This window comes from Passer domesticus, chromosome 4 (genome assembly GCF_036417665.1).
Source record: "Passer domesticus isolate bPasDom1 chromosome 4, bPasDom1.hap1, whole genome shotgun sequence".
Lineage (NCBI taxonomy): Eukaryota > Metazoa > Chordata > Aves > Passeriformes > Passeridae > Passer > Passer domesticus.
In genome coordinates this window covers 52,909,276-52,932,814 of record NC_087477.1, presented here as the reverse complement: position 1 = coordinate 52,932,814, position 23,539 = coordinate 52,909,276, and the positions used below count along the sequence as shown (strand labels likewise).

General features: G+C 37.2%; 1 long non-coding RNA gene across 1 annotated transcript; it reads right to left on the bottom strand.

The window, feature by feature from the left end:
* Nucleotides 1–16,278: 16,278 nt before the first annotated feature.
* Nucleotides 16,279–23,076, bottom strand: LOC135299229 (uncharacterized). Its single transcript, XR_010361259.1, has 6 exons — nucleotides 23,058–23,076; nucleotides 22,224–22,462; nucleotides 21,962–22,013; nucleotides 18,513–18,550; nucleotides 18,322–18,397; nucleotides 16,279–16,466 (listed from the first exon to the last, which is right to left on the bottom strand). It is a non-coding gene; the product is annotated as an uncharacterized LOC135299229 (long non-coding RNA).
* Between the last annotated feature and the right edge of the window lie 463 nt (nucleotides 23,077–23,539).

The following is a 23,539-nucleotide window of genomic DNA, read 5'->3' as shown; positions in this document are numbered from 1 at the left end:
TTAACAGCCTTTGTAGATCACTATTCCAGCATAGCACTACTCTCAGCTATTTCATCTCTCCCTAGACTATACCTATAACTACAGCTAAATATGGTCTTTGATCTTACTTCACAATTTATTGCTTCTCAAACCTCTCTTCCCTGTACACATAGAACACTATTAGGAAGCTACAGTCGTCCCAGGCACAATGAAAGAAAACCATCTAATGCTGGTGAAGCTGTTAATTTTTTCACTAAGGCTTTTTCAACACTCTAGCCTTACAAAAATATCAGTGGCTTCGGGAGACAACAGCACGTGGTTGGTCAAAATCTCTACTCTTTTGGAGTGAGAACATACTCTTTTGGGGGTAAGAACATTTATTTTAGTACAGAAAATTACAAAGCAACAAAATTCTTGTAAACATTTTGCAGTGTAAATTACAAGAACCAGCAAGATAGTACTGTGCAAGATACACTCTGGGGCATACAGAACCAGTGCAGATTCAGCAAGTATGGTTGGTAGCTCTGAGGCAGGCAACAAAGTGGATACATTTGTGCTTACTTCAGCCGTGTGCAATCTCATCCAGTTCCCAAGCTGCCATAACTCCGCTGTGTAGCCTACTTTACCCTGGACTTTTTTTGTTTTCAAGTGCTGAAAAGAACATGACAGCGCATAATGGAGGGCATAGTTAAGCAATCCACATGTTCAGAGAATAATTTAGAAAAAAAAGCAGCACAAAAAATAGGCAAGGCTCTCACATTGGGGTCAGGGTAAGCTTGAGTGAGGTGGTTCTGAAAACACAGTTAGGCAAAATACTGGAGATGTAGCCATTTCATTTACATGTTTAAGAGCAGGGTAACCAGCTGCTGCACAGACCCAGCTTAAGCTGATCTGGTCTATAAATGCAGAAGGGTGGGGTTGTGCCTGCAGCATCTCACAGAACACTGCCAGAGCTAACATGCCACAAAACTGAGCCTAGGAAAAAAAGAAGTCTGCTGATCTTACCTGATTTTCAGATACAAAAAAATGTATTAACTTAGCACATGTATTAACATGGATTCCCAGATAACACACTGGGACTTCAGTGTTTTGTAAACTACAAGTCACACTGCAAGCATCAGGGAGAAGACCTAAACTGAGAGAACGCATGCAGACACTTCAATGACCATCAGCCACTCAAAAGGTGACAGCACCTTTTGTTGTGGTTGGATTCAGACATCCTATGCAGCAATGTACAGGTTCATGGAAACGGAATTTAAAGATGTCTGGAAGTGAGCACAGCTACCAGGAGAAAAAAAAGCAGGAAAGAGCAGACCTGAACACTAAAGATCTGAGTCAAGTCTTTACAGGGGACTATATGCAACATCAAGGCAGCTAGAAGGGAGGACAATGTGGCAGAGAGAGTTAGCATGGATGTGCCTCCTGAGACAAGAACAGATGCTTCTTCTCTTGTGATTACATGAATTTGGCTAAGTTTAACTGTGCTGTTGAAGTATCTAGTAGATTACAAGACTTTTAGATGCAATAGTTCCTCTGAGGTTGCTCAGTCAATACTGCTAATTTACAAGTTGTAAAAATTAAATTACATTAGCTTTTTGTTGACACAAAATGGGAAAAGAGTACGTGGTGATTCACAGGCAGACTATGTTCACTAGCATCCTCCCAAACCTCAAAGACAGAAGAATTTACTTCCATGCATTTTTTTGTTTAATTCTTCTTGTAGAACAAAAAATGTGTTTGTGAATGAAATCTGGAAACATGACCTGGGCAGATAGCTGAGAACTCCAGCCATTGTTTGGGATTTAAGCTATGTAGTAGCCAGCCAAGAGCAGTGGCTCTGACTAAAGTGTTTGTCACCTGGAAGTAACATTCAAAATGCCAGTGAATATGCAGAGATAAAGTACAGCTTTGACTCATCAGCTTTGACACATTTCTGATGTGTTGCACTGCCTGTAAAGATCAACTGCTGCTGCAGAATAGGTCACATTGCCTGAACAGAACAGGTATCTGAAATATTCTGGCTCGTAAGAACATTCACTAAAGTTCATTTTACTACAGATAGGTTGCTTTACTTAGCCTAGCCAGGAGGCAAATTAGAGGACTGAGAATTCAGCTCTAGGATGGATTCCTGTTCAAACACTAGCTCTCCTCTCTTTATTGGGACAGTTTCAAAGGCAGCCTTCGGAATCCTCTTCACTGCATCTTCCACTGCTCCTGCAAGGATGCATCAATACTAGCACACATATTATGTCAATGCCTTCACTTTTCATCCGGGAAATTCTAACCCCAAAGAGAGGACCCTGAAGCCAGACAAAGGAGAAGTCACTAACTTTTAAGTTAACCTTTTAGACAGGGTTAGAGAAGGTCAAAATGTTTCATTTCATCATTTTATAAAAGAGGTCCCTCAATGTTCCATATTTGCAGCATTGGATTAATGTATACATAATTATTGTTCTTAAATGTTTTAGCCAGCCCTTTTTCATAAATAGTAAGGAAGCTAGAATTTAGGACTTAGATATTCTTGTGTTGTGGAAATATTTTTGTACCTCCAAGAACTCTCCTCAAAAGATGACAGCCTTCCTAAAATCTTGTTCTTACAATCTTCTTAAAATCTTGTTCCTAAAATCTTGTTCCAGATTTCTCAATTAAGCATGCATATTCAATATTTTTTATTTGCAATAGTTTCTATTTAACAGCATCTCTCACAGTATCTAATTGTCTGGTTTCAGGATCCCTTCCTTTTTTGTTGTTCCTCCTTTTTCTGGCACATTGCCATGAATGTTTTCACAGTATATTTCCAACAGGAAATCTATATCCCAATTCGGGTCACATACAGTGGCTCCCATGCCTAGTGGTTTCACTGTGAACACAGCAAATTTTAATAATAAAGGAGAAATTCCATCATTTGATTTACAGTCATACTTGCAACACAAAGAGCAAACATTAGGACAAGGCTACCACTTTTAGAAATATTTTCTCACTATGCTTTTAAGGCAATCTAATCCCTGAAATCTGAAGGTAACCTGCATTTAAAAGAGCCACAGGTGTATTTCAGTTTTCCATTTACTGAAATCTCTATCCAGTATATTTTTTCCTTGATTTTTTTTCCTGAGGAATCACTATGGCTTCAAAGCCCTAAATGCTCAGATTCCCTCTGAGCTCACAGAAGGTAAGATGCACAGAAGCAAACAACTGTGAAAACACAGTCAAATAATCCACACTTTGTAATTCTTCATTCCCAAGAAATATTTGTGCTGACAGCTGACTTCAAATCCCAAATTGCTTCTTTGCAATGGCCCAAGCACATGTCTTGTCCACACTTATGTTCTAATGTCTCTCATGAAAATATGGAAAGAGTAGCAATAAGTTATTTTAGGTTGTTTTTTCCTCATGAAAATAAGTATATTTTATACCCTTTCAAATTTCAGTGTAATGAAATGAAGGGAGACAGTCTCAGCTGCCAGGTATTAAAAAATTTCTGAAGTGTATCAGAACAGCCACAGACACATGTGGCTACATCTAGCTTCCCTTACAGGGTAGTAATCAAATCAAGAGTATGCTTTTAAATGCAGTGAATATTAATGGTGAGCTTTCTGGTAATATCATTGTTTACATGGACTGCACAGAGATGATCCTGCTTCTGTCTATTCTACCTAACTGTGTGGGATTTTGGCAATGCTCTGTTTTATTGTGAAGAATTCAAGGATATTTGCACATTTCTCCCAATACAACTTTGTTTAATTTGCCTTCTATTAAGTGCTGAAATCAACATAATACAATTGTAGTTACAGGTTGGAGGTTGCTGAGCACCTCAGATAGTCAAAGAAATAGATAGCCAAAGAAATTGCAACAGTCCTTATAAAACCAGATTCTGGTATCTGGGGAAGAACTGCTTGGACAAAGTTTTTGAAGAAAAGATATCAAATAATTTCAACTTCCCCTTTCATGTTAAATTTTATTTTAGTAGTGGTAAACATGACCTGTGTAATCTTAAATGTAACAAATGTAACACAAAAATTATTAATTCAATAAAAGTATAGGACAAATTAACATGATTCAGTGTTCTTAGAACAAAACTTTTATTCTACAGGTGTTTAAAACTTCTATTTCTCATTCTGAATCCATGTGAACACAACAGCTATTTGAATCCAATCAACAGCTTTTTTTAGGTCCGTTAGTCCATTTAGGTGCCACTGTAGCCCTCCCTTTGCAAGACAAACAGAGAGAATTAGAAAATCATTCACAGAGAAAAAAAAAAAAAAAGGTCAACCATAACTGCTAGCAAAAATATCAGGCTTTAACTATAATATTGCTAGATTAAAATATGAGGTCTGTGTGATTGTTACCAAATTCACCTGCAGACCTTAAACATCTGTTGTTTTTCTAAGATTAAGAATGTGAAAACTCTTATCTATAAATAAAGCATGGAACAATATCTTTCAATTCCTTCTCCTAGCTAGAACAAAGGCACAAAAATAGAGAAGTGTGCCTTACAGTAACTGGCTAAATAAAATACTAGGTTTAACAGTCGATACACATTTATAATTTCATTTCATTATTATGCCAAGTTTTATGCAAGTAGTGGAAATATTGCTATTATGGACAGAAGTTTATCTATTAACATTTGTGAAATTCAATAAAATATTTTAAAAACAAGTTGTAAATCACTGGGCCTGATTCAGTGTGTTGAAGCTAGAGCTAGAACCTTGCAATTTTTTTACTGTATTGCACAAAATGCATTCCTTGAAGTCAGTTTCTTCTTGCCTGCAGCTTATTGCTTTCAGCATACAAAATAAATTTAAAAAGATATGTTTGTAAATACAAATAGGCATTTGCATATAAATATGTTCTCCTGCATGATAATAGCTCTGCTGTTCTCCATTAACCATCCTGATAAGTGGATTTAATTACCTAATGCGCCGGTAACTTGGCTGTAATTTTGACCCAGTGGGGAATTTAATGGAATAACAGCATAACGTTCAGACCAATTTGCATTAGGGAAAGAAAACTGCAGAACAATGTTAAGGAAGTGTGAGTCACCACTCTGTTTGGCACAACTGAAGCAGCATGTCTGAAATATTGGAAACTGGTTGTCTGTAGGGTTTCTATTTTCTAAAGTATCAGGGGGTACTTGAGAATAATATAAATGGGCAGTAAAGACAAGAAGAAATCCTGCAGTGTGTTGTGCATTTATGCAAACAACAGAAAGTGAGATACAGAGTTTAAAAAAATAGATCCTTAAAATATGGATCCTTGCTGCGGTAATGAGACCAGCCCAGGCACAAAGAAAAGTAAGAAGCTTGAGGACCAGGGATCAGAACAAAGCATATAGACAAATTCCATGTAAGACTGGCAGCTTGCTCCACAGCAGGTTACATTGGGTGAATTCTGACCTAATTTACCAGAAGTAAGGATTTATCACTCACTGCTAATAACACAGGAGGCATGCAAGATGACCTGATGATTGAAGGTCACCAGAGAGACTACTTAAATCTAATTAGTTTTTAATATCCATTTGAAACCTTGTGTTATGCAACCAATCACTGATCATTGTTAATTAAAAAAACCATACTGAGAGCTAGAAAGATTCTGCAAGAGATGATTTTACATTCTGCAGAAAATCTTGCCAAGCAACACAGCCAAATAAAACCTGTAAGTGACAATCCATGTCATTGGGATCTGCTTCCTGCTTTTACAGACAGCCTAGATCAGGAGGCTCTATCAAACATCTGCACAGGCCACTGTCACAGACCACCAAACACTACCTGCAATGTAAGGGCCCCAAACCTGCTGTACAAATTGAAAAGCAAAGAGAATGTTGCATAAGAAAAGTGCAGGAGGCGGAACATACATTGACAATGGTAGCATCCTGCAATAAGAAAATTTGTTATAGACCTGTCTATAATATCTACAGGGCAAAGAATTATAAAAAAAATTGTCACATGAAGCAAGACATTGCCTCCTGTCAACTGATAGCTTGCTTATGTTTTACATATGTTATACTACACACTTATCTGAATTGCTGGGTTGCCCAGAAATACAGAGATTAAGGCATTACTTTTTCAGGAATCTAAATCTGTTTTTAACAGATGAATGGGAGATTTTAGAATCCCTGTGTTCTGTTTCTCCAAACAGGAAAATGCAAACATGTAACACATTGGTCTATTGGTTGTAATCATGTCATTCACATATGCATGGCAGGAAACTGTCTTTTAAAGATGAGTTTATAGGTTTCTTGCCATTTGAGAAATAGAAAACAAGTAAAAACTAGTCCTCTGATATTTTTCTGGATGTGAAGATGGCCTGAAAAAAATCTCTATTCACAGATTTAGCTTATTATTTTTTGTTAAGGTTTCAATTCTGTCTTCTACTTATTGGATGATGAAAGCAGGGCTACTTGTTTGGAAGTTGATTAAGGAGAAAGCAAGAGGACAGACAACAAGGGGAAATTATGAGAAGAGCATTAAAAAGTTCTGTGAAAAACTGTTACATTAATGTTGTAGCATTACAGTCTGTAGAAGCAATACAGAGTGGGGAAAAAAGGGGGGAACTTGCCGAGCAGTGCTTTCTGGGCTGTCTAGAAGCCTTCTGAAGCAGCAGTTTCTGCATGTGTCTTGCATGAAGCTTGAAAGATTTGAGAAAGATTTTATGGGTTGAACACGCATTTAGCCAAAACACCATACATATGTTCCAGCTTCCCTGGAGCCCTTCCCTGTGGAATACTGCCTTTTTTGATTGTTTCAACCTAAGTGAAATTTCTTTACAATGTTTTTCTCCCATGTTTGTACTGTTTCTGATCATGTACACATGTGAAATAAGATTTGCACAAAAAGATGATTGACAGTTTAGATTTACAAATTGGCTGACCTTCTGAAGGTCATCTATTGGGCAGTAGGAGCCTCTTGCATCCTTGCCCTAATACTACTCAATTGAATAAACACAACCCATCAAGAATTTCTTATTAATTGTCCAAATATTAAGTCTAGAAATATCATTCTATCATTGTATGAGTCTGTCAAGTTAATAATTCCAGTGTTTTGGACTTCCTGAAATTTAGGTGAGAAACGAAGTCTCAGTATATCTAAGTAACCTACATCAGTTCAGGATGCATGGCTATGTCAAGCATAAAGCATAATCCACATTGGGGAAAAAAAGTACATTGGCTGTGTTGTCTAAAAGTGACTTCACATCAATGATTCCTTTTAATTACACCACACAAGCTAGATATGGTATTATGTTCTTCATCCCAGCTCCTGATCACACTGGGAAATACTTTGTAAAATCAGGGTCCTATATCTACATAAACCTGACCATAAATCAAATTAATTTCTCTTCAATTAAAGTAGAGCATCTTAGATCTATATACCTAGTATCTGTGCCTGTAGTGAAAACAAATGCATGTGTATATAGCATCAACCAGAGTGTCTCAAAACTGTCATTTGAGTCCTCCAAACTGCATAATTTAAGTTTCTCTAACTGCTAATAATCTACTTTGGAAATTATCTCCTTTACTGGACTTTATAAACAGACAGTGGATACTATGCCTCTCTTCTGATTTGAATTCCTTGTGTTACCAGTATCGGGGAAAAAAAAAAAATCCAAACAACCCAAAACCTTTAATTAAAAGCATAAAAGCATGAAACAAAAACATAATTTTTCATTAGGAGAAACTATAGCAGATAGTAATGACAGCAGATTTGATCCCATATAGTACAACCTGGCCAAATACATAAGCAGTTAATGAATAGGTTTCTTGAAACTCCTTGAGATTTTTAGACCTGAAACTATTAGTCTCTGCTTTACTACGGCTTATAGTTGAAATACAAATAGATTGATACAAAAATAATGGATCCATAATACTTTTTTTTGCACTGCATTATTTATCAACTGACCTAATAATGGAACTATGAGAAATACTTTATTTTAGGTACTTTTATTATGAGAAAGTTAGGAGAAATGCAATGAGTCACCTTTTCTGTATAAGAGAGTAAGATAATTTCAAAAGCATAGAGCTGCCATTGGTGCTATTGACATGTTCCACCCCACCCCCAGCAAAGAAAGCTATTTATAATAGGAAATGTCACATTTTATTATTTTGAAAAGGCAGCATGAAAGTATCAGCTTAGTGGTTTCACTTACTCATGAAGGTGTCATATCTGTCAGGGTTTAGAACTCTCAGAGAACACCACTAGATGTCAGCAGTAACTTTCTGCAAATGCCAACCAACCGGTTGGTTTCTATATAGAAATCGGCACAAACCCTAAAAGTAGCTCATGAAGTCCGAAGTTCATTACAGAAAACAGATCCTTCAACTGCTTCTGAAATCAGGGCTATATGACTGGCACAATTCCATTTGTTGCATTAAATTTAGAATTACAAGAAATTCCACAGCCTTATCCCAAGTAACTGAACAATTAATACACACAGAATGAGTCATTTTATTCAGCTAAAAAAAAAAAAAAAAAAAAAAAAAGCCAGGACCACAGCCTATGGAATCTGGTATATATATTGCAATCATTACTCATAAGCCGCCTGCTGCTGCTACTGAATTTACCAGAATTTTATCCAAATAACATAAGGAGTTACATATGGACAGAACTGCACTTTAACAGTTTTATAACAGACTACGTCCTGTAAAATTCAGGGGTGTGTCATTATGACAGTGCTGAGATACCTAAAATACATGGCTTATTACTCCTAAGATACAAGCCTTAACCTTTCCCAAGACTGCCCACAAACTACTCATATGATTTGCTGGTGGTGGATTAATTATAATTATCAAACAAACAAACAAACAACAACAAAACACCAAACCAGAAAGCTGACAGCACTTGGAGGGTTTTTTGGCAACAGACAAGACACCTGAGAATTTCTCTTCTGATTCAGCTATCTCTTCTATTAGCTTACTTTACTTCCTGTCTTACTAAAATGCCTTTGACCTGGCTTTTCTTTCTGAATTCTTGTGCTAATTTGTAGAAGCAAGCAGATCTGAACACAAAGTGTGAAAATTCACCATGTGAAGTTACCATGTTCCTACACTTGGTATTGGAATCTAGACTTTTGCACTGCTCATCAAAGCCAGCTATGAAATCTATTCTTACATGGTAATGATAAGTTGTTTTAAATTGGTAGCATAGGTAGTGGACATTTTTGTACTTAAATTTCAATACAGGTTGCTGTATCTAGGAAGACATGAATTGAAGGCAGAAGTGAAGAATAAGTTTGATTTAATATTTTTGTTCTAAACAATGTCAGTAGGAAGTCATGTTATCAGTTTTGTCTCAGATAAGGGTAAGGGCAAAATGTGTTGCAAATAGAATGCAGTATAGATTCATAAGAAATTCTGTCCTTTGATGTTCCCCTACAGTGTAAGCCTGGGATGGCTTTTTTACAACCCTTTTATCATTTTCTCTATCTTATATGTGGAGATTAAATTAGGTTTCAATTTTTAATGAAACTAAATTTTTAGTCGCCACCTGCAGATAGAATATACTGCATATTATCAGCTGTATTTGTGTGTGCAGCCAGGAATGAACAGCCTAGAATTGAACCGGTTTTCCAAATCAGTTCCTTCCATGAGATTTTTCCCACCTGTATTGAATATGAACTGACCATGAAATCCAAGGCCTTACCAGTTTCCTTAAGCAGATTATTGTATTGCTATTTTCTCCATTCTCTCTTGTTCCATTGAAATTATTCTTACAGGCAGTTGGGTATTGTGTTTTAATTCCTTTATCACAGAGAGTATCAGAATTTATAGAGCACCTGGCAGCCTTAAATTCTGGACATTACCATAGTGTTAGTGCTGGTTGAAAGATTAAATTTTGAAATGTCAAAAAATCTGCAAAAGATCCACAATGCAAATTCTACAGTCCTTGCAAGTTCTGTAGTCCAGGAACACCTCAGGGTGTGCAACAGCATTGAGCTGTCTTACCTAAGTTGCAATGGCTGGACATATCTAAGCACACAGCAAAACTGTTTGAGACAAATGGTGCTTCCTTGAGCCATACTGTTTATCTTCCAAATAATTTCTGCTACCAATTCAGGAAACAATAAGTAAGAGACAGCAAATCCTTCAAATTGCAAATAAAGTCACTTCTGTCAAGAAGCAAGACAGTTCACAGCACAGTTCTGTAATTTGTCTATTTTGTGGACAAGTGCAGAGGTGAATTGCAAAAAAAAAAAAAAAAATTAAAATTATGGAGAGAGAAAAAATTTTTACAAATTTAAAAATAAAGGGGTTCAAATCTTACTTTAATTTTCTGTTGAGTTACCTGGATAAATTTTTGGCTACAGACAGTTACTACGAGAAAAAAAAAAAAAAGTATACATTTCACAGAATCCAGGATCTTAAAGCTAAAAATTAGTGTTATGCCTTGGAAAATGTCTTTTCAATAGATAATATTTACATTAAGTTTAAAAAGTACACAAAGGAATCTAGTGCAGGCCAGCAGACCTCACCAATATTGCCAACTGGAACCATGACTCATGGTTATAATTTAGATTCTCAGAAAAAACTCAGCTTGGCTTGAAATTGACCTGACATCAGGAGTAAAACTTTGGGCTAAGAATGCTTTATTTTGCGTGTCAGTCCAATTAAGCTGACAGCTGGAAGCTCTTACATAAATATGACAGCTAATGAATAACCTTTCCTCCAAACAAGCTGAGATTGTTTTGGTTTGTTTTTGTTGTTTTTTTTTTAAGAATTATTATTAAAATTATAGCTTTAACACAAAACACTGAGACAAGCAAGAAAGCTGGGGATCAGGAACACTGAATATACAGAAAATTTTTGTATGTTCTTTCTATGCTTTAAAAATTCTCAGGTGTTTTTAAGTTATCTCATGCCTCCTTGTTACAGAGATACTTTTTTGTACATTCTTAGAGTAACTATTCAAAAGCAATTTCTCTCCATCTGAAGCCATGCCCCTCACAATATTGACAAGGTCAGTGAGGTCCACAGGAAGTCATTTGCTGAGTAAGTGCTAGTCATGCAATTTACAGCTGCTTGGATGAGCTGTTTTAATTTACAGCACAGTTTTTCAAGTTGACAACCTGCTTAAAGAAAAATGCCTGAATTATCCCTGTCATTGTTGTTGTATTCTCTCCACAAGTAGAATGTTATCCAGATTTTTGAATGCCAGATATAAGTAGGATTGTGATTTTATGTATACCAGGAATTAGAATAGGAAGTAGTGCCCACTTCTTTTTTACAGCCTCTTTTCATTCCTGTCACATGTAATATGAGATGAAGGAATAAGATATCAGAGCTCTGGAAGCAGTTCAGGGATATAATTGAAGGAGTGATTAATGCTGTTGCATAGACACGATCTCCTTAATCATTTGGGTACAGAATAGATCGTGACTCTTCAAAAATACTTACAGCAGACATTAGAACACTGTTCTCTGCCAGTTACCCTGCTTTGTTTCACAGAAGTTTTACATCAACAACTTGAAAAGTTGAAAAGGGGGAGTGGGGGGAAGGTCAAAGGATATCAAAAAAAATGATTGGTTCTCTTAAGCAAATAAAACATTGTGTGCATAAATACATTCCTGACCAGTGCCTGGAAACACATCACAGAAGGGTCTTCTAATAAAGTAATCATATTATTCATTAACATTTAAAAACTATTCCAGCACACTGCTCTGTGGTATGTTCTCAGCCTGCTTTGCTGCAGTTAAGAAAAGGGTCCAGGGTTCATAGGGGAGGGCTTGTAAGCAGCTCACAAACAACGTGCTTGAAATTCCTTCCTTTTGTAGCAGGAGTGCAAAACTACAGTTGAATAATCAAGCTATTGAACTAGGATTTATGCCAAAAAGACTAATTTGTAAGCTGTGTCCAAAGTGTCTGGGTTTGAAGTGATTTGCATATTTCTTCCTCTGTTATTCTAGGAATGCTATGGGAAACTTGCTACCCCAGGTCTCAGCAGTAGGTTTCTCATGCATACCTTTCCAAACTTGTCTTTGGAAACATGAAAGCAATGATTGTGACAAGCATCAATTTTATATTTGTGTAGCTTATGAATACAGGTATTCATGAAACAGGATTCTAACTTAAAATTTCTTACAATGTACAGTGAGATTCTATTTATCTAGGTCACATTAAAACCAATTGTAATGATTTATGCAAAAGCATAAGGGCTGTGATAAACATAAATAATGAAAGTCTGCCAAATATTTATGTGCCAAGATAAAAGGCAGTCTTATAGCTGTGAAATAGGAAATAAAGATAACAGTGCATCAAATGCTGGGCAGCCGTGGGCATTCTCCAGCACAAACTCATTATTCAGTACTCTTCTACAAAGGCTGCTCTTGTAACTGGAACTGAGCAAAAGTAGAATTTGACTGTGACTTCTCTGTATTCACATTATAGTCCTTATTTCACTGCATAATAAATTCACTAATTTAGTCATGGGAAGACATTAAACTACCAACTTAAGTCACTCATCCCTATGAAATTACTTTCAAATGCTTCTTTAAAGAATGGACAAAAATTATAGCACACATGTTCACATAGCTCCAGTCAAATTACATTGAATGGGAAAGTTAATGCACTGCAGCGGATATTCAGTTTCAGTAAAAGAAGCAAGAAAGCTAGGCACTAAAGGCACAGTTGGTTTTAAGTCTTTTTTTGTTTACTTCAATGTACACAAACAGATATATCTTCTTCTAGGGTTTGGCATTCTACCAGGATGTTTTGCTTTTGACGTACTTTACTTCTTGTGTGAGCTATTATGTTTGTATCTCCTTTGCAGACAGAAGCAGAATCTTTGGAAAGAGAGTGGAAGATGTGCTGGGGTTCCTGTTCTGAAGGATAAGTGAGCACGCCTAATGAAAGAAGGTTCAGCACGCTGCAGTGTCACTTAGTACTGCCTCACTGCATTGACCTGCCAAGCAGGAGGAGCAGGGAACCTTTCTAGTGCTGGGAGTGGTGGGGAATGTATTCAGTCAACCCTGAGATGCTAACAGATAACTTGTCACCACCCACCTCTTTTCATTATCAGCCTTGTTGTGCTGTGAAGAGTCCTCCTACAACCACAGTCCAGTAAGGGGGTGGAGTTACAGACCCTTAATCTTATTTGGGTTTTTTTGTTTTAGAATGTCTCAAGATGCTTTCACAGAGGTTTGATACCATGTTTATCTGCAGAAGACAGAGCAATATAACAATCAAGTTCTTTGCAGCTTGTACCGTATTTTATTAATTTTTACTACATTTTTAATTGATCAGCAAGTCTTTCCCCAACTTTGCTGCATAACCAAACTTATTCTACTTTCGTCAATGTGTAATGCATTGAAATGAATTTAAGGCCCTAAGATAAGAACAATAATCTCATTTCTTGATGGCAATGAAGCCATATTAAGTCTTCCCCAGCTACACAAATCTCTGTTGCAACTCTGTTGTCACAACAAATACATGTGCTGCGGCAAATGCAACCTAGCTGTCTTTTAAGCTCTTTAATTTTCATTTTGATGCTTGAAATGCTCTTGCAATGAAATACAGCAAAGAAAGCTTTCACTTATTAAAAGAAAGTTTTTGATATATTACTTCCCTGGAACAAGCATTAGTAAAAGGAAAAATATCTTTATAGATGCACGTAGACATGTGGCCAGCAAGGATAGGAGAGAGGAGAACAGTGACATTACAACTAATCACTCAGACAGGAAGCATAGCCTAAGCTCACAACCAATGGCTGCATGAAAAAAAAAAAAAAAAAAAAAAAAAAAAAAAAAAAACTCAAAAGAAGTTGATTTTAGATATCCTAAACAGGACATTTGGGGTTTTTGGACCGAATTTTAAGGGTGTTTTGGATAAACATAACCTTTGCAGAAGCCAAAAGCCTGTCATGTGGTTTTGAAAGAAGTATTCAAAGATCATTGCTTGAATGAATTTTGGCAGGGTCAAGGCAAAATTCCAACAGTACATACCACCAGTGCCACCCACTTGCAGCACTGCACAAATAGTTTTAGAAAATAAAATCTGGAAGAGGCACTTTGTACAAAACTACCAGCCCTCACTTGCAAATTTGCGTTTTCTAGGAAGTAGTAGGAAAATACATGGTGAAATTAGGATAAAACAACTGTCTATATAAACTCACTTTACAACTGTACTTACCCACAAGTTTTGACTTAAGATTGCAGTATTTAGAGCTGGCAAGGTCCTGATTTTCTTTTCTGATTCTCATAGTCCTACCCAAATCCAAACTATATGCTATTGAAGCTTTATGTAATCTCTAAGAAAAACATAGTCTTTCAGTAGAATTACTTTTTAAGGCTAATCCTGATAATGCAAGAGATGTGCAAAAATCCTTCACCTCAGGATAAATATCCTCAAGTACCCAGGCACATAGGGGTGCATTTGAATGGAAAGTAGCATGGTAGAAAACCTGGAGATCTTCATGGAAAACAAGTTGAACCCAACCTGTGCAGCAAAACTTGCCAACACCTTGAGTTGCATTAGCCAGCAGGCGGATGGAGGCAGCTCTCTCCCTAGGCTCAGTGCTGCTGAGACCACTGTGCACAATCTGGGCTCCCTGGCTACAAGACAGACATAGACATACCAGAGCAAGGGCAGCAAAGGCAATTAAAGAATTGCAGTGTTTTTCATATGGCAATTTGAAAGTACTATGAGTGCTTAGCCTGGAGAAGTATCTGATGGGAGCATGTACAATACTCTTCTCAGTAGCAGCCAGAGAATGGATGGGAATACTGGAAATTGTTTAAATGAGTGTTTTTACTTAAGGTGATGAAACACTGGAGCAGGTTTCAGAGGTTATGAAGTCTCCATCCTTAGAGATATTCAAGACCAGACTGGACATAGCTAATACCAAGCTGCTCTACATGACCTTCCTTTGCACAGAGTTTTGACTAAATAATCTTCAGAGGTCCTTCCTCCATCTTCAACTGTGACTTCACACAATCCATTCCAAAGAGACCAGGACAATTTAGTTTCCTTATAATATGTTTTCACTTGGTCAAATCTGAGTTTGATTAAAGGAAAGCACCAAATGTAGCACTTATAATGAAAGCAAATTTCAGGCTCCCCTTTACTTTATATGTGATACAGGGAAATATTTGCTGAAATATTGTTAGAAAGCCATGAGCCTTAACTGAGATCTTTACAGAGTGAAACTGAAACAGTCAATGCCAATGCATTTATTTATACATTTAAGCATTATTAACCACACATTTAAGCAGAGATAGTGTAGACTATGAATACTGCAGCAAACTCAAATGAATTGGTGCACAGGGGTAGTCTACCTCTGTATTCAAATTTAGATTTTAATTGTAGTTAGTCTCATTCCACCAGGAACAGGGTATAGTGATTCATTTGAAATCAGGGATTAACATCTACTCCAACAGAGTCTAGAATTTTTACTATAACCCATTTGTATTGCAGTGATAGCCAAGGTTGGAGAAATAAATACCCCTTTCAATGTCTGACAGTAAGTAAGAATTAGAAATGTACCCTAAAGCATGGTACTTTCAGCTCTGCAGGCCTCTACATAATCTAGAAGAGGGGGTAAGTTATATAGTGCTTCAATTTAACTAGCCAAAGCTGTTAATACTCTTAATGTCCTGAAATGAGGGCTTCTGTTGACCGTTCTCTCTGTCAGAAGTGCTGGGTCCAAGATTACTTTGCCTAGAACAGCTTCTGATCAGCTCTGAGAACAAATACCAAGACTCATTAACATGCTTTGTCTTACAGTGTCCCTCATGTAGATGTCTTCAGAGTCATCATTCAAGAAATTAAATTAAATATTTAAGAACATAAAAGTTAACACCAGTAAAAGAAAATATGTACTGCCATTTTCTTGCTGTAAATACCTGTGCACTAGAAAAAGGTGAGGGAGCAAGAAGGTTTCCTCCACTGTAAATTTACTCATCATTTTAGTTTTCAACTGAAATACAGGGAAACTGATACTATATAATAAACTATAAAATTAGTATATATGAATTAATATTATAGCATTAGAAGACTCTTGGTTTTTTATTAATTATATGTAGGTGAAAACAAATTTTTTTTAAGTGTAGGTAGCAAATATATTCAAATAAATTATGAGCGACATGTTTAATTTTGACACTCTTCCAAATATACTTACCATATATCCCAAATAATGCATATATGGGAAAAACATGATCGTAATAGAATAAAATTCTGTATATTGGCCAAGCCAAAAAAAATTATTGAACTTTAAACACCTGATTTTTCAATAGAAGGAAACATATTTACTATCAAGTTTTCTTTACATCCTTTTATTCCTTCTAAAGAAACTGATAATGTAACTCCTTCACAGGCAATAAGATATAATATGATGTCTTCTTTATCAACAGCAAACTTTTAACTCTGACCATTCTACCACACAGCAGTAAGCAGCTAACACATGCATAAAGAATCTAATACTTGTCTTGTCTGCAGTCCTGGAGCTGGATATCTCCTGTTCCAATTCTTCCGAACTGATATTAGCTATTGATTCTTCATGCTGGACCTGGAGTAAAAGTACAGGAAATAAAACTTTTCTTAGGGTTTTGGTGCTCTAGAACTTCATGGATGCTCTGGTAAATGAAGAACCTCATTTCAAGTGACTGGTAGTACTGGCCAGGCTGAAAATACTTACTGAGCAGAGGAAAATTAAAACTATTTCCTTCATTCAGCAGCATTTATTGAAACCTGTTGCAAGCAGTTCTATAGGGCCTCAAGAGAAACCTTTGCAAAACTTCTTTTCAACAAAACCTGATTGTGGGATGGTAACAGCTCTCTACCCAGTACGTTATTGTATTGTAAAGGCTCAACACAGCCCTCTTGGAATCAATGGAAGTTATACCCATTTGCATCAGCAAAGGATCTGTCTGCAACTATTTAGTGATCAACAGCAGCTCAAGTATATTCTAAAGAACTTGTTTGTTTTGCATTCTCTCAACTTTGAAAACCGTTCAGTTCATGTATAAAAACTTGCACTGTTCAGGAACATGGATCTATTTGCAAGAGGTGACTCATGCTTTTACTAGGAACAGAATTAAAAGTAAAACAAACTGAACTTAAGTTAGAAAGGAAATAAATACACTGGCAGACAGAACTAAAAGGCTCACTGATGTCACGCTATTAAGTCCTAGAAAATTACTCTATCATTCTCCTGCCTGAGCCTAAGATTCTTTCCTTTCTTCTTAATCTCACTTTCTGGACATTATCCAATTTACTTGATTCACCTCTCAACTTGTAGCCTCTGTCAATCTTTAGAAAAACAAGCCCTTTGGATTTTTTTTCCCCTTTCTTCTTGTTGCCAAGGATTCTGTTTAAAAAGCATGCTTGCTTGACTTTGAGGAATTTGCACCAATATAGAATAGCGATGAGTTACAGCATATTCAAGAAATGCACACACTTCCAAGCACAGAAAGAACTGATGACCAACAAGGCAGCTACAGTATTATGGTGTGTATATTGCACCATTTCCTTTTTATAAGCAAGAAGCTTTATAAATATTTAGTTGTATTTATTTGAAACTAACCCACCAAGATCCTAATAAGCCTGACAAACATTTCAGTATGTGTTATCAACTAAAATATTACAAGCCAGGTGGATATGAAAAGTATGTCTGGAAAGTTAACAAACTCCTGCTTAAAAACAATACTACAAAGAATTTCAGTAGAAGTAATTTTTCATGATAATCCTCAAAGTAATTGGGCATGCTGTCAAACATTAACTTTCAAGGTCATGTCTTGTATTTTAAACTCCAAAATTTCTCACTAAGCTCAAGCATTAGTCAGACTTTCTGTCTTTAAGGGAAATGAGGTCTGAACAAGATGAGGCAGACAGAGAAGCAGCCTACCTTCAATTTTTTGCATCACCTAGGACAGCAACCTGTGCCTTCCACAAAGTGGGATTATCCTATGCACCTCACTTGACTAAGGTTTGTCCCCATGTCTTGTCCTGGAACTGTCTTTCCCTCTCGAAAGTTACTAAACATTTCCAGCAGAAATTCTTCATCCTGAACATCCCAGATCCCTGGACACAGCTTGAAATTAGATTTATATCCTCATTAGCCATTATTATTGGTGCATAGATTTAGGTGAAAGGCAGTAGCAACTTCCTTGGCCTTAAAGCTTCTTCTCATCTTCATTAACTCAGCTTCTCTTTCCCTGGCATCTATGTAATTATAACCCTGATTAAGAATAATGCTTCAGTTTTATGGTGCAATTCAGACAAATTGATAATCAAATAGATTTCTGTTGGGTTAGAAACAAATTAAAAATCTGTTTCAGGATAACACTCCAGTCTAAATAGAAAGTTTTTAATGTTCGTTATCCCACTGTCAGATGTGTATAACTTCCCCACACCCTACTCACCTCAAGAGTTTTGTGTAGGTAGCTTCCCTTATTGTGAACATATCTTTAATGTAGTAAAAAGGAATCCACCTTCCTGCTAAAATTGCCAGTTATATGGAGATTAGAATAATATACCTCAGTTTTTCTCCTATCATGTCACAAACTGCTATGTATAGTACAGTACAGAACATTTTCAGAAGAGATGTACTTACTGCACAGATTGCAGAACTCTTCACTACTTCATTTTGGTCTTTGGCAGAGAAAGAAGGTCAAGACTGTCAAATAAGCAGCTACCATCAGAATATGGATTTGGCCTGTTGTTCATTCCTTTGCCAGGACAAGAAATTCTTGGATGGTCAAAAGCAGGGTGCAAGCCAGGTGAATTGCCTTGGCAGCCTGGGATATGGTCCATAGACTATTACATCACTATATTTATCTAAGTGTAAAGTTATGCAGGGAGTACAAGCAAACACCTGGGCATAGATAAAGCCTGCTAAAAGCTGACAAGGTCTTTCCCTTTTTGCTGGACTCAGAGCTTTGATATTTTTCCATTGTCCAAATTACATAAAATATTCCAAATTTTAGTACTACAGGTTTTTCCTTTTCCATTTCTCTTAGGGAACTTCAATGTTTCCTTCTAAAGAGAACCTATTAAATTAAGTGTTGTGCTGGAGAAAAACACTCAAATCAAAAACACTTTTCTAACCAAAATATATGAAGATGCATTTACTTCATTATCATAATTCACCTGCTGTTTCTGTCCTTGAACATGACCACATTTCATTCAGAATTTCATTCAGGCTGCTTGATGTCAGACAAAATCTTTCCCAGGAAGGGTTTCATGGAAACAAATTGCTCAAGCATAAATATGTACATTACAGGGTATCTCAGCCTACCAGAATTTTGCTTGCTCTGAGTTTCGGGGTATTAAAGTATATCCAGAAGTCCTACAAACTGTTTTGTTTTATGGGTGACAGAGTGGTTCAGCTCCACCTTTCAGGTGAGCAGGTGCCTGCACTGGCTTGCTAGATGAGGTTAAACCACAAGGCTTGGCTTTAAAAAAAAAAGATACAACACACTGAAAAAACCAAAACAACTTTGAAGCAACCCATTGTGAACAACACTTAATCTTGTTTTGCTCTGTGCCAACAATCACTCTGGAAAATATTTTGAGTATAATAAGCCCAGCTGTGAATTAGACAGTAATTTAGGACACTGTTCTCAAATTATGTTGTGAGTTATGAGGACATGCTTTACAGAATTGAAGGCATCAACTATGGAAGACCCACTTGGTTTTCTATAGAAAGAAAATGAAGCTGATATATTGAATCAAGATGGACAAATGGAAAAATTATAATGTAATTATTCACCAAAAAATTCTCCCATTATTCTTTAGTGGGACATTTTCAAGACATCATTTAAGATTAATCCATCATCAATAGGAAAGTTTTATGCAGAGAAGCACTTATAGCAAAGTCACCTTTATCTTTCACAGTGAGAACGCCAATTGTCTTCAAATATGTGGCCACCAGTTACTATTGTTATTAGTCTAAAAATCTCTGAACCTTGTTGCACCATTTTTAGATACACCTCAGCAAACACAGCACTCCAGCTGTTAAGCAAACATTTTGATGTCTGCTTTAGAGTCTTTCAAAAGCAATGTGCAACAAAAGGAATTCTGGTAAAGAAGCGGGACAACAACATAAAGGTAAAATTGAAACGTGTGCTTTTTACACATTTTCCTCCTTGTGTACTCTTACTATCTCTGCTGTTACTGTTCACATGACATTGCAGCTACTAGCAAAGGCAAGACAAGTAATCTGAAGACATAAGCAGAGTCCATTGCTTTCTAAACATGTAACTAAACACATTCCAGAGACTTGATCTGTAATTATAACACATCACTGAATCCTTCCTTTCTGTTATGAAATTTATACCAAAATATTATTTAATTGCAGTGCAAATACCTTTAATCAAACACAAACAATTGTAACTATGAACACCAAATTTTGTCCCTCGCTTGGTGTTTCTGTTGGCTGCTGCAATCTTTTACATGCTGAACGGTCAGGCTGGCAAAAACTTTGTTACAGGGCTCTTTAGAAGAGTCATTGCTGGTGGTATGAAAAAGTCAAGCTGAAAGTACATTTGTCATGATGAAAGTATACATGTGAGGGCAATCATCCTTTTCATCCAATTATTACAGAAAGATTAAGCATGACAGAACACAATAGACCCTTCAGTTAAAATAGGAGATACCCAAATGCAGCTTTCTATGGAAGCTATACTACTGCGAAGTAAAGAATCTCTAAATCTACATTACCCAACTCAGAAAGGATTATTTTAAACTTCTTTGGTAACAACTTAAAATTCTTAAATTTATTCAGTATCACCAAAACCAAAAGAACTACTGAGAACAGAGAGCCTATTTTTTTACCAAAAGTAAAGTAAAAATGGTAGCAAAACAGAATTACAAAAACGTTCTGCTTTAAGAATAAGACAGTGAAAAGATAGCACAGATGTCTAAATTGCCTCAAACAGGTTTATAAGGTGCCCTCTGTAATTTATGCTTCATCCTAGCGCCAGGAAAGATGTTGTTTTCATATTTTATGCTGTTGCAAATCATTGGTGGCTATAAGAAGGCATCTTCTGTCTGAGACACTACACAGTTACCTCACTTCTGAGCTGTTCACAACACCAGGATGGCTGATGGCAGCAATATCTCCTTTACATAAGCTCCACTTTGCCATGGTTCCCAACTGAGTCATTCACTGACTGCTGTCTTCCTAGCAGGCAAGAGTAGACCTCCAAGGCTGGCTTACAGCTTTCTACCTCCCCCAGTGAAAACTTTGAGTGTAATGTAGGCAACAGATTGTTCACTCAGCTCCTTTTCAGATAAAAAGCTCTGGATGATGAAAGCAATCTGTTCCAATTTTTAAAAATCCGTGTTAAACAAAACCATTGCAACTCTTCCTACTGACTGCTGTGTCACCAACTATATCTACAGCCACTGAAGTTGCCCGAGTGTAGGTGTACTCACAAGCCTACTGTATGAGCAGGATTACCATAGCAATCACAGATCCCAGAAGCACTACCTTGAGGCACTTAAAGATAAACCTGGTTTTGGTGGAATAAAAATTTAGCAGTACATGCCAAATGCACAGCAGTCCAGAGTGCACCACACCTGGCAGAATCAAGTTTAACCTCTCTGGTTCAATAAACTGGGCCAGTACCTGCATTTCAAGATCTAGATCTATAAACACAGCATAGCTGAGTAATAGCCCAGCAAAGAGAAGTCTTCAAAATAGTGCTGTTAAGACAAGAACACTGAAAATTAAAAATCAGTGACTGCAACAGGTGACAGATCCCATCTTTACCTGCTGCTACAGCCAAGCACCAACATTTTAATTATGCCTAAGAAAAACCTAAATAGCCATAAAAAATAAATTAATTTAAAACAATATTATCTTTTGACTGCTATGACAGCACATACAGTATCTCTCAAAACCAATAAATCCATACAGTTATGAATTGCAACATTCAGCATGAAGACACTTCATAATAATTCCTCCAGTGCTATTACTCTTGGTAGGTTTTCAGAAGGATGAGCCTATAACCTATATCTCAAGTAAATACTATTTAGGTGTTGTAGTACCATACTCACTTGTCAGATTTTCCTTCTCTTAATTTCAACTTTTGCTCACCACCTATTTCCTCTACAGCAAACAAAAAAATTTGGACATTATCAGTCACCTTTACCCTGTCTCTGAACACCCCAAGTATAACAGCGTGCTTGGCGCAGCCAGCTGGATTTGGAATGAAAGTAGCTTCATACCAATCAAGTTAAATTATAACCCATACTAGCCTCAGTCCAAATTCTAAAAAGACCACCAGCATTAGACAGAAAAACATCAGGGATTCCTGACCTGGGAACTACAGCCAGCTGCAGCACACCAATAGAGACTTCCAGGCATCACAAGTACTTGCAGCTTCAGAAAAATCACCCTGCAAAACCTAACTGCACTGCTTGATCCTTCTAGTTCCAGCTGGATTGGACATTAAGACAACAGCAAACAAAAATTCCTGCTGAACTGAGGTGTCTGGAAACAGGTAGGTGCTGAGAAGGGATATGAGATGGCTGGGCATTAGGTAGCTTGTGTCTCTGCTAGACAATAATAAAGTAGAGAAGAATGGGAAAGAGAAATTACATGTTAAAGTGTAATAGTCCAAAAAGCATGTGTTCTAAAGCAGGGAGTCAAAGGAGAAGAGTCAGACTGGAGGCTGAAATCTGAATTGGACTACAGTAGTTTTCTGTGAACTTGTTTTAAAATGGGTCTCAAGTCTTTCCAAAGAAAGGTGGTCAGTTTAAGCATTAAGGAGGCAGCTAAGAAAAGTAGCACTAAAAAAGTCCATAGATGGTAAGATAACACATGATTTTAACTTTTTCTAAGGTTGGGTTTTTGTCCCTGTAAATAAACCTAAAATGTGGGGAAGGGATGGGGGGTAGTAAATTAAGAAGGTCATGCACAGAAGTTCAAGTCATCCCTCATACAACTTGTAATTGTTTCAGGCATCTGCCACTCCCAGGCACCCATCCCCACTTGCTGAAATGGCCTTTTTTCAAGATGAGACTCCATCAAACATAAATCACTGCACTCATCACACTGTTGTTGCCTACAAGGTCCACACTGCAAATGGAAGTTGCGCAAAAGCAGTGGTCACTCCAGGACAAGACTTCCTCCTTGTCCATCAGGATGTACCTTTTTGCATAACTACAAGCCTGCCCTAACAGGATGCACTTTGCTCACAATCACCACAGCAAGCTTTTGCCCACCATGTCTTGCCTCACAATCCCCTGTCAACCCTAGAAAAGGCTCCTCCCTACATATCCCCAGTCCTTTCTCCAGACTTTCTGTCCCACTTAGTGGTGGCTTCTGCTTTCCAAACAACCACTTTTCACAAGACTGGAAGCCTGCTCCAAACACGAGGCACTCCACTCATGGGTAAGGGCCCCCCACATAACAGGTCCTCTCTTGGAAGACAAGCCCACCAAAACATGAGGCACTCAGCCCATGAATAGCATCAGCGCGCTCTCCTGCCACCCCCACCACCTTCACACCATATGGCAGCTGCACACATGCATGTGCAAGTCTTTCAGAAGGCTGTCCTTCTCCCAGCAACTCACTGCTCACAAGCCCACAAGCTTTCCTCAATCCCTTAGCCTATGGACTCCTGCTGCCAC